Consider the following 12,385-nt stretch of genomic DNA (forward strand, 5'->3'; position numbering starts at 1 on the left):
AAACAGAGGTGGGGTGGGGTGAGACTATGCATGACCGTCCCAGAGTGAGGGAGGGCCATAGTGAGAGTCCCAGAGCTGAGGCCCTGCAGCGCTGGCCTACAGGGTGGGAAAGGGTGGCAAACCATCCCCATCCAGTCTCCCTTGTCACCAGGAGTCTAGACCCTCCAAACCGCACCACCCTGACCCCAGTCCTCCCTCACTCCAGCCAACGACCACCATGTGTTTCCTGTGAGTGACCACAGCCAGGACTCAAAAGCAGAAGGAAACTTTCCCAGAAGTACAGAGTGGGAGGAGTTGCCCTCAGAAGGGGTCCTTCAGCCCAAGGCAGGGGAATCCCTGATGATGGCCAGATTCTCAGACACAGGGGGGTACAGAAACAGCCCAAGCCTTTGAAGAGTCGTCCATACAAACAGACCCCCAGTTTCCTCCTCTCCGCTGGCAGGACTGCCACAGCACCACCCTGCCCTCCCTGCCAGCAGGCTTGTTAGAACTGTACGTAAACTGAGTTAACAGGCTCAGAGACACCCCTGTGCATAAGAGCATGAGCCCAGGGGCCGGGGAGGGTTGCTTTGGGCTGGGTAGAGTCTCTCTTGTTTCCCTCCTGGTTCTCAGTGGCATGGCAGGTGGATGAGGCTGGGGGACCCCCAAGACCTCCACCAGCTGTGATCAGTTCCCCCCAATCTGCCTAGAGCTCTCCCTGGCAGCTTCCTTCCCCAAGACCAGCTCAGACTCCCACCACCTTGCTGGACTGCCCAGAAGCTCTGCCTCACAGGCCACAGGGCGCAGGGTCTGGAGACAGCTGAGGGGCCTGGAGAAAGGCCAGAGCCCTGTTTGCCCCATCAAGAGGCAGGATCAAGCGGCTCCTGACCCACCTTCCTGCCCCACAGATGGCAAAGCCTCCGATCCATTGTTCTCTGGGACACTTGATGCAGGACGCAAGCAATGCGGGGCCCAGAGGTAGGAAGTCCTGGCTTCCGTGTAGCAAGCTCTCTGCCAGACTCAGGCTTGCCCTCCGATCAGGGAGGAAGGGCCCTTGGTCCCATCCTGCCACTCCGGGCTCGCTGGGCCACCCTGGAGCAAGGCCTTGACCTCTCTGGGCTTCTGCAGGAGATGAGGGTGCACAAGGCTTGGTCAACAGGGTAACAGAGGCAGATGATTCCAGATCATGGAGGAGGAAGGGGCTGCCCCCAGGCCTGGCCCTCCTCTGGCCCAGCTGTACCCCTCAGCCCACTTGTGCACCCATAAACACACATGGTCACATCAATGTGGGCGTCTTACATGGTCCACACAAGCTCTGGCACGTACACATGTAGCCACGCGGCTGCCGAACAAACACCGCGCACATGCAGAGGCCGTGCTCACACCCTCACACGTACGTCCCCACCATCAACCTCTCTGTGGCGTCACTGTCACGACTAACGTTTATAGAGTGGCTACTGTATGACAGAGACAGCTCTGTGCACTTTACTTGAACCTTCTCAATGACTCCTTCCAGAAACCCCATGAGGAAGGCACGCAATCACTCCCATTTTACAGAACGGGAAACTGAGGCACCAAAGGTGTGTCCAGGATCAGCGGGACGGTAAGCAGCAGGCATGCCCGGGACCTCAACCCTCACATCAGGCTGCTCCTGGGTACCCCTCAGCCCCGAGCTCAAACACCGCTTCCTAACAGCCTGCCCGGATGTGGTGGGAGAAAAGTGAGAAACATCTGGGAAAGTGCTGTGCAGATAAGGTATTGTTCTCACTGTCGGGAATTCAATCCCTGTTCAATCGGTCCCTTCCTGGCCAAGGAAAGGCCTCACTTAGTCTAGCTTCAGCAACTGTACACTCAACAGCCACAGCTTGTGGCTCCCCAGCCTGGCCACAGACCACCAGACTGGACGGGGCAAATCACCTAAAATTCAGGGCTCCTCGGGGCCCACCCGGTGAGAGGCCCCCCAGGATCCCCCTGCCTGAGCTCCCCAGCATGGCTTGAAAGGCCCCGGCCGCCTGGCTTCACCCCAGCCAGTCCCTGATTTCCCCCTCCCAGCAGCTCAATGCTTCCACCCAGGGAATGGCGTCTCCTTCCCAAACAGGCCTCTGTGCCTTTGACCTTGCTGTTCTCTCTGCCTGGCCAGTCCTTCCTCTTGCCCTGCCCATTCTGGCAGCTCCCCAGGCTACCTCCTCCAAGCACCCCCGGCACGAGGCACACACCTCTGTCACCAACCTGGCTCCACCAGCGCCGCTCACACTGGTCTGACACATCGAAAGCGGGGACCCAGCCTGGGTCACCTCTGCGTCCCCCATGTCCACCTCAGAGCTAGACAAAGCCTGCACATCATGAAATGTATTTTTTAAATAATAAACAAGCACAAAACACTGTCAAACAATGACATGTTGACTGGAGTAGGATGATGATGTAGAGTGAGCACTCAACTGGGAACTGGAAGACAAGGGTTGGAATCCTGGCTCTGCTACTCAGGAGCTGTGTGACCTTGGGCAAGTTACTCAGCTTCTCTGAGCCTCAGCTCCCTCATCAGGGAAATAGGAATATGAATAGTACCTACACTTCTCAGGGCTGTAGTGAGGAATCGTTACATAAGAGGGGAGGAGCCCAGTAGGCTTTGGAACTGAATGAGTGGGGTACAAGTGAGATGGGATCTTTCCAAGGGGCAAGACGCTTTCCAGAACGGGAGTTTAGCAGGGCTGGATGGAGGGGTGGTGCTGGGTTGGGCTAACAGAGGTAAGAAGGAAGAGCATCCTGGGTGCAAGGGAAACCGTGCAACTCAGGTTGGGACTTGAACCCCAAGGGCCGGGACTCGAACCCAGCCAAAACCCAGACTAGGACTTGAACCCATGCTCTTTGAACTGAGATCACACACCACCTGGTCTCAGGACTTAATGAAGCTCAGGTCCTTGATGTCTCATTGCAGAAAGAACTCAGTGAGAGACAAAGTAATAGGTAAGAAGTGGATTTATTTAGAGAGAAACACACTCCACAGACAGAGTGTGGGCCATCTCAGTTTTTATAGGGGTGGGTACTTTCATAGGTTAATGAGTGGGAGGAGTATTGCAGCTATTTTGGGGAAGGGTTGGGGATTTCCAGGAATTAGGTCACCGCCCACTTTTTGACCTTTATGGTCAGCCTTGGAACTGCCATGGCGCCGGTGGGTGTGTTACAATGAGCATATACTGAGGCTCAAGGTCAGTGGAAGTCAACTTGTCCGCCATCTTGGACCTGTTTGGTTCTAAACAGTCTATGTCGTGTCCTTGGGCTATGTCATTCTTTCAAAGGTTGTGCCCTGGCCCCTTCCCTCCTGTTTCCCAAGGACAGCATAGGCAAAGGCCCGGAGGCAGGCGGCCGCAGCAGCTCAGCCTAAGGTGGGCCTGGGGTGTTCAGCAGGGCTCAGCACGTTCGCGGGAGCCCTGGCTTGAGGTGGGCAGTGCCACCCTGGGCTAGCTGCTCAGTGCTGTAAAAGGGGAAGCGCCATATGCCCTCTCAAGGTCGCCCTGCGTATTAAAAATAAGGCTCAGAGCCTGGGCCAGGAAAGACACGTAATAGGTTGGTGACTGTAATTGTCCACCCCAGTCTCAGCGTTTATCAAGGGACAGTCTCTTTCACCTCCCTGGGTCCCCACCCCCAGCCGGGACAGAGCTGGGCCCCCAGCAGGGCTGAGAGGCTGACTGACTGATTCAGTGCCTTGTTGAAGCCTTTGAGAAAAGGACCCACTATGTGCTGGAATATACCACAGACCACAGCTACAGTCGCCCCACGCCCGGGTCTGTCTCAACGTGCCGGCGACTCATGCACCCACTCATCCATGCTCTCACTTGCGCATTCATTCGTTCAATGACCCCAGCTCTGGGCCCACCCTGAGCTCAGCTCTGAGCGGCCAGAGGCGAGCCCAGCCCACTCCCCGCGTGGAGCGGTGCTCCCCGTTCCTCGCGGAGCCGCAGCTGAGGGTGAGACTCCTCCCCCGCTCCTCCTCCCTCCTGAGCCCCTGCGGGCTACCCTACACCGACCCCCCCTTCTGCTTCCTCTGAAGGCTGTGTTCACTGCCCTCTCCACAGCCAGGGGGCCTCCCCCAAATCCCTGCTGCACCGAAGGCCAAAGTGCTTTCCTTTGGTCTAAAACTCAGCAGGCTGCTCACACAGCGCCCTGCGCTCAGGCTCGCGGGTAACACAGCCCTCTCCTGCCCACCCCACCCCACCCCCGCCCCCAGTGGGCAGCCTGGGAGCCCAGGGCACTCAACTGTCCCCTCTGTCCCCCCAGCCCAGGGAAAGTCTGAGCCTCAGGTACCCACACTCATCAGCTGCAGGTTTCGAGCAATTATCTGGAGAAAAGAGGAAGGAAATGAAAAATATTTCAGCCATCAAATCAAGCTACGGACAGAACCACAGAGTATATCCCAGATGCTTTCACAGGAGCATCCTAACTTTATCCCTCCCTACGTGTTCTGTGACACCGTGAGCTGTGCTCACGCTCTCTGCCAGGGCTTTGCCTGCAGGTGCGGGGCCACTCCGTGCAGGGGTGGAGAGCCCTGCACACCCACACACTCCCTGCAGAAGTTGCAGATCTGATCCACAGTGGGCTGGCTGCCCTTCTATGAGCCCACGGTTTCAAGTCCACGTTTACGGAGCGCTCACCCCGTCCTGTGCACCCACCAGGAACAGACACGCAAAGGAGACACAATCCAGGGGCAGGGAAGAGAGAGAAGCAGATGAGCGAGGTGGTGGGCCGTGAAGGGGGTCTGTGTAAAAGGCTTCAGGGGCCCAGAGGAGGGAACGGAGTGGCAGAGGAGAGGGCAGAGTAGACAAGCTCCGGGGGGGAACAGGGGATGGGGGCTCTGCAAGCAGGTGAGGGGGGCAGAGGAAGCAGCCCAGTGAGCGGAAGAGTGTGGGCAAAGACCCTGTGGCCCGGCTTCCCTGTGCCATCCTTGGGCCTCCCACACTGTGGGGAAGAAGGAACGGGATCACTTGTTGATAAGCCCCTTCTGTGCGCCAGACTCAGCCAGGGAGGAAAGCTTGGTGGGTGAGGAGATGGCCTCTGGACACAGAGGCCTGGCTGGGAATTTCCAGTCCACCACTGACAAGCTCTGTAATCTTGGGAGCACTTAGTTCCCAGGCTATGTTTCCCCATCTGTATAATGGAAATAACAATAGAACCCTCCCCCAGGGTTGTCCTGAGGATTGAAAGGGGTGTCCCATGGAGGGAGAGCTCCCAGGCCAGGGTCCTCCAATGTGAGTGTGCAAACATGTGGCCTAGGAGCTACATATGTGTATGTCTCAGGGTTCCACTGCCAGACATTCTGCCTCTGCCACCCTGCTGGGGCCTAGGAATCTGCATTTTCAACACACGCTCCCCAGGTGATTCTGAGACAGGCGGCCAGAGGACCACACTTTGAGAAATACCTGTTCAACGCATGTGTGCTGTTACAATCATTTATTTTCATTGTCTCATCTGCTGCTCCGACAGCCCTGCAAAGTCTGAACTGGTAACTCATTTCACAGGTGAGGAAAGAGACTCCGAGAGGCAAGCCAGTTGCTCCAGGTCACACAGCCAGTGATAAGCTGGCATAGAATCTGCACTGGGTCTGTCAACCCCCAAGCCTGAACCTCTCCAAGCAAGATGTCATAGGGCCCCCTCCCTGGTCAACTTATGTCCTGGCAGAGGCCGGGTGGATGTCCCCAGGCCTTGTTATCACACTCCCCAGCCCACCCACACCACCTCCATTGTCACTTCCCCCTCCAGCTACTAATCAGGTCTCGCAGACCATCCCGTTTCCTGCCGGCCCTCTGGCTGCCTCCTTTGCTCCTGATGGTACCTTCCTGGCCTTGTGTCCTCCCATCACCTCCTTTGCCTCCAGAGGAGTTGGAATCGGGGCTGGGCAGTGGCAGAAATCGGGCAGGAGACCCTGAGGGGACCCTCAGGGCACGAGCTTCCCTCTGTGGCCTGGACTACCTCTCTGTGGGGGCCCCATCCCCACCCCCGGGGCACATGCCTGGATGGCCAGCCCCTTGTTTACAAATGACAGGAACAGCGGGTTTCAGGGCAGAGTCAACTTCCTCCCAGACTGAGATCACAAAGGGAATTGGCAGATGGTGCCAGGACAAACCCCATCCCTGTCTGCCACCAGGGCTGAGTCTGAGACCCAGCAGGAAGTGATGCCCGGGCCTGGCCCAACCTTATGGGCACACAGACCACAAGGGCAGGCAGTCAGCACAGGCGGGTGTGAGGAGAAGTCAGGCTGCGGCACGAGGGACGGAGCCCTGGCCGGTCCTGGCTTCTCTGTGGCCACCCCACCCCACTGGCAGGAGAAGGCAGAGTTAATCCTGTTGGAGAAAAAAGTGCTGAGCCTTTGTTTGTTCATTCCACAAACAGCCAGTGATGTGCGGCTTCCCGTGCAGAGGTCCGCCTCAGGACCATCCTCCCTCCAGCATCATCTGCCTTCCCTGCTGCTAGAGTCCCCTCAGCACACGAACATGCCAGCACTGCTTTAAAACAAAACCTAAAAGCCTCCCATCTCTCTGTTCCATTCACTGCAAGTCTGGGGGAAGGAGCCGGGATCACACGCCTCCACTTCCTGATCCCCCTGCACCAGCCACCGCCCGCCTCAGTCCCTCATGTCTACTCCTTCCCCTTTAACCTGCTCTGGTCACAGCCATCAATGACCTCCGACTTCCAAATCCAGTGGTCAAGTCTCAGTGCTCACCTTTCCCAGGCTGACCCAGCCAACACCCCTTCCCTCCTTCCCCCCGGGCTCTCTCCTAAGGAATCTACAAATCTCAGAGGCCCGGGGCCTCCCTCCCTGTAAGCTCGTCCACTGCCATGGCCTCAGGTGCCAGCCATAAGCTCAGGGCTTCCAAAACTCACCTCCAGGCTGAGTGTCTCCAACTGTATCCACCCTTGTCTCTCACTGTCTCCAACTGTATCCACTAAATCCACCCCCTGTCCCCAACTGTATCCACCTATATCCAACTATCTACCTCTATCTCCAACTGCCAATCTGACACGGCCACTTGGGTGTCTAAAAGCCACCTCAAACTCCACATGCCTGGAACAGGGAAATCTTTATCTTCCCCTCCCCCAAAATACCCTCCCGCTCCATTCCCCATCTCCACACCAGTGTCCACTGACTTAGTGCCCCTGGGCAAGGCTTTCTCCCTCTCAGGTCTCTGTTTGCCCAGCTGTATAAGAGAACCAGTTCGGGACTTCCCAGCCATTCATCCATCCATGGAAAAACAGGGGCAACTAGTCAAAGATTCCCACTACCTGCCCTGGGAGATTCCAAATCAGTTGGACTGGGGTGGGGCCCCGGTATCTGCGGTTTGTAAAACCTCCTCTTGTAACTCTCATGATGAACAGAATCTGAGCACCTTCTGCCCGCAGCTTCTTGGTTCTTACGGTCCCTGGTCCTGCCTTCAGCTTCCCCATCTTCCACGCCCCTCTTGGACTCTTGTTTATCTCAACAGCCATGTGAGGCTGAGGTTATATTATCCCCATTTTACAGAAGAGGAAACTGAGGCTGGGGTGGAGGTGCATGACTGGCCCATCAGGCACCTGACTCCGCCTGATATTCCTAAACCCAGACGGCGCTCCCCCTAACCCCCAACACCCAGGCTGGCACCTTACAGCTGGAACCCAGGCCCACGCCCACCGGAAGTCAATCCAGTTCACAGACCCAGGAGCTGTGGCCTGTTCCCATCTCCTACCCACCCCACTGCAGAGGCCCCTGAGGCCTCCCCAGCCACTGCAAAGTCTGCCCTTCCCCCAGCATGGTGACCCAGGCTGGATTTCTGGCTGTGCTACGCCCCAGCTGAGTAGACAAGCACCTTAAACTTGCTGAGTTTCAGTGTCCTGAGCTATAAAGTGGGGGTGACGGCACCTGCCCTCGGGGTTACAAGGAAGGTGAACGAAGCCCCTTGGCAGGTGTTGCGCTCAAAGACCCAGAGCTGAGGCCTGGGGTTGGGGCCCGAGTTAAGCATCCCGGCCAAGTCCAGGGCTAGGCCTCCATGGGGACAGCCCAGCTGGGCCGAGGAGGCCGCCCACCACAGGGCCTGCCTCTCTGCAGCCAGCCCGGCCCTCACAAATGAACAATAACAGGAAACCATCCTTGTGGGGGGGGGGGGGGCACATGGGCCAGGGCCAGCTGGAAAACCTGAAGGGGCGGCGGCCAGGCCTCCCTCACCGCCGGGTGGGGCTCCCCTCCAGAGGCTGTTGGCCGAGCTCTGCAGTTCCACGGCACGCTCAGCCCCGGCCGGACAGCCAGACGGAACGGACACACCTCTCAGCCCACAGGCAAGGTGAGTGAGGGTCCTTGACTTCCCCATATGTAGAATGGTCATCATCGGCTCCCAGGGAAGCGCCACTCCTTGGGGTAGACTGGGTCTCCTGGCTCACAACAGGGCTGGGAAGGTGAGCCCAGGGGTGGTGCCGTGGACACGGAGGGATGTTCTTGGGGAAGGGGTAAGCTCGGCTCTCCCACAGGTGGACTCCCAGACTCAAGGGCCCACTGGCTTCCGTGGGTGCTGGGCTCAGATGCTCAGAGGGCAGGACTCCGCCTGAGTCGCCCAGCATGCCAGGGGCAGAGGACTGGCACCCAAGTGGTGCCCCTTCCCCCACCAGAGAGGATTTACCACAGATGACATCATCCCCTCCCCTCGAAAGCTCTGTGCTGGGATTGAGAGAGGAGCCCTGGAAGGGGAGCTTGGAGCCTCGCCCCTCCCTGTCAGCCACTGCCCCCATTTTCAGTACAGGCAAGCTGAGGCTTGACTCTGGGCACCTGAGGCCCTACCTGTGGAATCCCCTCCCCTCCTTCCCCAGACACCGTAGGGGCCGGTTACGAGCTGCGGAAGCTGTAGTTTTTCTCCCCAAACCGAGGTACCCGTAGATTGGGGCCCAAGGGACCCAGCAGCCCTCATATTTTAGAGAAGTTCCCCCCAAAGACTTGAAGGCAGGCGGTCTAGGGTGAGAGCCGTCCTGGATACAAATCCCAGCTCTACCACTTGCTTCCCGTATGACTTTGGGAAAATTACTCAGTGTCTCCAAAACTCAGTTTGCTTGTCTGAACAATGGAGATGGCGATTCTTTTTGCAGTTCATCATGAGAGCTGGAGAAAATGCCTACAGAAGGCTCTGAAGCACTGGAGCTCATTATTTTATATTACCAGCAAGCCGATGAATTAGATACAGCCTTTCTCCATTTCTCAGTTGAGGCAACTGAGATTTGGAGCAAGAACTCGTACCCCAAAGCCCAGGCTCTTTCCAGAACCACACAGCTTCTCATGTGCCAGCCTCCTCATCTGTAAACTGGAAGAAAGGGTCTTTTCATGAGTCAATTAAAGGAAGCGATATACACACTTGGTACCGGGAACGGATCGTAGGAGGGGAGCTTTAAGAAATCACAGCTGAATTTACCTGCCACCCAGAGCTGACCGTGGCTTGAGTGTCACAAAGGTTTTGACCCCTGAGGTCGGTCAGTCCCCAGCAGGTGAGAGATGCGTCAGCTCACCCTCCAGCGAGCACTCTGGGCAGCTACTCTGCGCCAAGCACTATGCTTGTTCCTCACCCCCACCCCATGGACATTTCTGCCATGGGTGGCGGGCAGACAGGATCCTGACAGGAGACGAAGAGCATTCCAGGGGAGGCAGGGAGCCTGGGCAGTTCGTTGGACCTGGAGAGGCCAGTGCAGCCAGGTTTTCAGAGCAGGGAGTGGCAGGAGGGCCACTGATGCTGAAGGCCATGAGTAAGTACCAGGACCGAGAATTCTGGTTCATCTTCAGGTGACGGGGAACAGCGGGACCCTCCCATCTGGCCTGAGTCCAGCCAAGTGTGGGCGCCAGCCTGGAGGGCAGCAGGTGATCAAGGGGCACAGGAGCTTCTGCGCCCCCAGGCAGCCCTGCTAATTCTGGCCTCCCGTGGTGAGGGGGTAGGCGAGGGGCCCACTGGCCTTGCAGGGGTTAAGCTGCCCACCCTGCAGTCTAGACCTGAGCAGCGATTGTGCTGCTGAACAAGGGCCGGACATGGGGGCAGGAAGCTGGAGGGGCCATGCTTATTTTCTCCCATAGCTGGATGACTCACAGCTCTGCTGCTGCCTCGGGGATACACAGTGGACACACTGGCCACTAGCTCAGAGAAAAAAATCTTGAGCCCCTTGCCCATGGGATCCATCCCTTACTACTTCCATTACCTCTCTGCACCCCCCTTGGCATCCTTGAAGCTACTAAAAGAATTCCCATTTGACAGACAGGACCACAGAGTCTGAGGGAAGCTGAGCAGCCAGTCCAAGGTCACACAGTTAGTATGAGGTGAAAGCAGGATATGAATGAGGCCAGCCCCTTCTGACCCCACTGCCCTGTCACACTCCATAGGGAAGCCTGGAGAGGGGAGAAGCCGGGGAGGATTGAACCTGACAGTTCACGCCATAGAAGCAGGCACCAGGATGAGCCAGGAGCCCAGTGATCCTGGGGGAGGAATGTTCTAGGAGACAACTGCTGCCCTCAGCAGCTTGGCTTCTGGCTGGAGAGATACTGACAAGCCCATCGTAACCCAGATCCAAGCTGATGTTGGGTGGAGAAATCACGGAAGACTCCCTGAAGGAGCAGGAGCCCCAGAGGATGCTGGGAGGTCTTGGGTCTGCTCTCTGAGCTTCAGTCTTCTAATTTCTCTAGGGCAAGGGATGGACCACATGGTCTCTAAACTCATTCAGGGACCTCCAGATTGTCTGCCACAGCATAACGATCAGATTCTGGCAGGTGCAGACACTGGGAGGAGGGGGAAGTAGGGCCCATGAGGCTGGGCCAGGAAGGCAGTGAATGAGATTTCCTTCTAGAGAAGAACAGACAGGAGCAGGAGGTGGGCCCAGGGCAGAACCAGGAAATGAGGTCAGGTGTGAGTTGGCCAGTCAAGCCCACAGCTGCCAGGCCAGGCTGAGTGGGTAGGTGAGGGTTGAGACACCCACACATTTACTAAGCACCTACTGTGTGCTGGGCTTTGTACCCATGATCTCATTCAATCCTCCATTAGAGAGGAGGAAGCTAGAGCTCAGAGAGGGCAAGGAATGGGTCTAAGGCCACACAGCTCATGAGCAAACAGGGAAGTGTGTGAGACTTGTTGCTGCCAATGACTGCCTCAGAGCCCCAGGCAAAGTCAGAAAGCCCAGAGGAGGTTGGAAAAGGCTCTCCCAAGGGTGGTTTTTCTCTCCTTCAAGCTTTGAGCTGCCCCATTAGGAGATAAGGGAATGACCCAGAGACCCCAGGACAAATTTGTTTCGAATCGCACACTAGGTCTGGTGAATTGGTTATATCTAGCTCAAAGACTGTATTGAGGATTCAGGGGCTGAGTTCAAGTTCAGTGGGAATGAACACTGCAATTGATTAGGGATGTCTGCCATGAGTATGTGAATGGCAACCCATGATCTCTGTTTTGCCAGCCCTACCTTCGGAAGCCCCCTGCACACGGGTGTATGTTCATCAGGGACCCATAAGAAGGATAATCTGACCGTCCTCAAAGGATCAAAATCCTAATGGTGGTGTGTCTGACAAAGTGATGGGCCATTAGAGATGCTATTTGGTGACAGGAGGAGCTTCTCTGAGTTATATCAACCACTATATGTGCTCTGACCACCCAAGATGTTGTCAGCAGATTTGTGCAGATTTGTTTTAAATCCTGTGAGGAAGGAGGGAAGGAGGGAAGGAGTGCAAGATTAGAGCTGGAGACCGAGGCAGGCTGACAGACAGCAGTAGGGACACTGACACCTCAAGGTCCTCTGGGCCTTGAGTTCACGCCGCTGGATGCCGGGATGAAGTGGATACCTGGTCAGAGACACTTGCGCCAGCAGGCAGAGGCTGCGCTGGAGCAGGAGCCAATCAGAAGACCTTGTTGGGGGTACGGACTGGGGCTTGAAGAGAAGCAGAGCATTCACCCAGGGGCCACAGCAAGGAAGGGCATTCGGGCAGAGGGAACAGCCTGTGTATCCAGAAACGTCCAGTTCTCCTCGAGGCTGGGTGGGGCAGGGAGGTGAGGGAGAGGAGAGCCAGCGGGGTGGGCAGGGACACTCCGTGCTGAGCCTTGAACACTGGCTCAGGAGCTAGGCTTCATCCTGCAGGGTGTGGGAGCCAGGGAGGAGCGGTCAGCAGGGGAGCAGCGTGGGCAGCTCTAAGGGGAGCCGAGGGAGGGAGGCTGTTGGCAGAACCCGAGGGGAGGGGATCGGGTCTGGGACCCGCAAGAGCAGGTCACAGGGCTGAACTGAGGCCCAAACCAGGATAAAGCCCCAAGGGGCCAGCTCATAGCTGCCCGGCCCCAAGGCTCCCGGGGACTCACCCTTCATCCTCCCAGGGCTGGCGATCCCTGAACGAGGCTGGGGGTCACTGGCTCCAACCTCGACCCTAGACTGAGGCTCGAGG

General features: G+C 57.2%; 1 protein-coding gene across 1 annotated transcript in view; it reads left to right on the plus strand.

Moving 5' to 3' along the window:
- The first annotated feature begins 8,182 nt into the window (after positions 1-8,182).
- CDH5 (cadherin 5) overlaps positions 8,183-12,385 on the plus strand; it is a 36,406-nt gene continuing 32,203 nt past the window's right edge. The window contains exon 1 of the mRNA XM_082439489.1: positions 8,183-8,285. The gene's annotated coding sequence lies outside the window, so the exon portion shown is untranslated. The remainder of the gene's footprint in view (positions 8,286-12,385) is intronic.

This window comes from Balaenoptera physalus (assembly GCF_965194825.1).
Source record: "Balaenoptera physalus genome assembly, chromosome: 19".
Classification (NCBI taxonomy): Eukaryota; Metazoa; Chordata; class Mammalia; order Artiodactyla; family Balaenopteridae; genus Balaenoptera; species Balaenoptera physalus.